Source organism: Chrysochloris asiatica, unplaced genomic scaffold (assembly GCF_000296735.1).
Source record: "Chrysochloris asiatica unplaced genomic scaffold, ChrAsi1.0 scaffold00056, whole genome shotgun sequence".
Classification (NCBI taxonomy): domain Eukaryota; kingdom Metazoa; phylum Chordata; class Mammalia; order Afrosoricida; family Chrysochloridae; genus Chrysochloris; species Chrysochloris asiatica.
The window spans coordinates 482,703-483,589 of record NW_006408574.1 but is presented as its reverse complement, the minus strand read 5'-3'; positions in this window follow the sequence as shown (position 1 = coordinate 483,589).

Sequence of the window (887 nt, the reverse complement as noted above, 5' to 3'; positions counted from 1 at the left end):
AGACTTCATCTCTCATACTTCAGACAGATTGTCAGGAGGCACCAGGTCATGGAGAAGGACATCATGCATGGTAAAGCTGGAGACAAATAGGAAGACCCCCTCCCACCCCCACCGATATAGATTGGCACAGTGGCAGCAGCAGTGGGCTGAAGTGTGGCAGCAATTTTCAGGTTAGCACAGGACCAGACAGTGTTTTGTTCTGTTGTGTGTTTAGGGTCACGGTGAGTCGGTACCGACATGACAGTACGTAACAACAACAAAATGACTCCTGAGTATCCCAGGTCATCAGAGCTCTTTGTTAGACTCAGAGGGTAAGACTCAACATTGAGTCTTCTAACTCATCAACAGTGGAAATTTGTTTAGGTTTTCATTGATTTTTCCTTTGCCATTGTATTGTGTTTTTCACTGTGGAAGCCTTGTTGCTTCCTAATATTTCATATTTTTTATGTTATTGTAAATAATTTTTTTTTAATTTTTGCTTTTATGTACTGTCAGTGCTGTGGGTTAATGTGCTATACTGCAAGGTCATTTCAACTGTAGTGTTAGTGGTTCAAGCTCACCTAGCTGCTCCTTGGAAAGCCTGTGCAGGGTTTGACGGCATTTACCAACAACAGCAACAGCATTGTGGCGTTGTACATGAGCATGGAGCTGCTGCCCACAGGGAACCCTACACAGGGTCGCTGTGAGTTGGTACCAACTCTACAGAACTTAACAGTAACAGTTATGGATTCTCAACTTACATTTTGTTATGAAACTGCGTCTTCTTAGATAATTATAGATTCACCTGAAATTTTAAGAAACAATGCAAGGAATATTGTGGAGCATACAGGAATCCAAAATTATGGAAACTTGTTAAGCATTGCCAAAGACCTTGAAGTAATGATTTT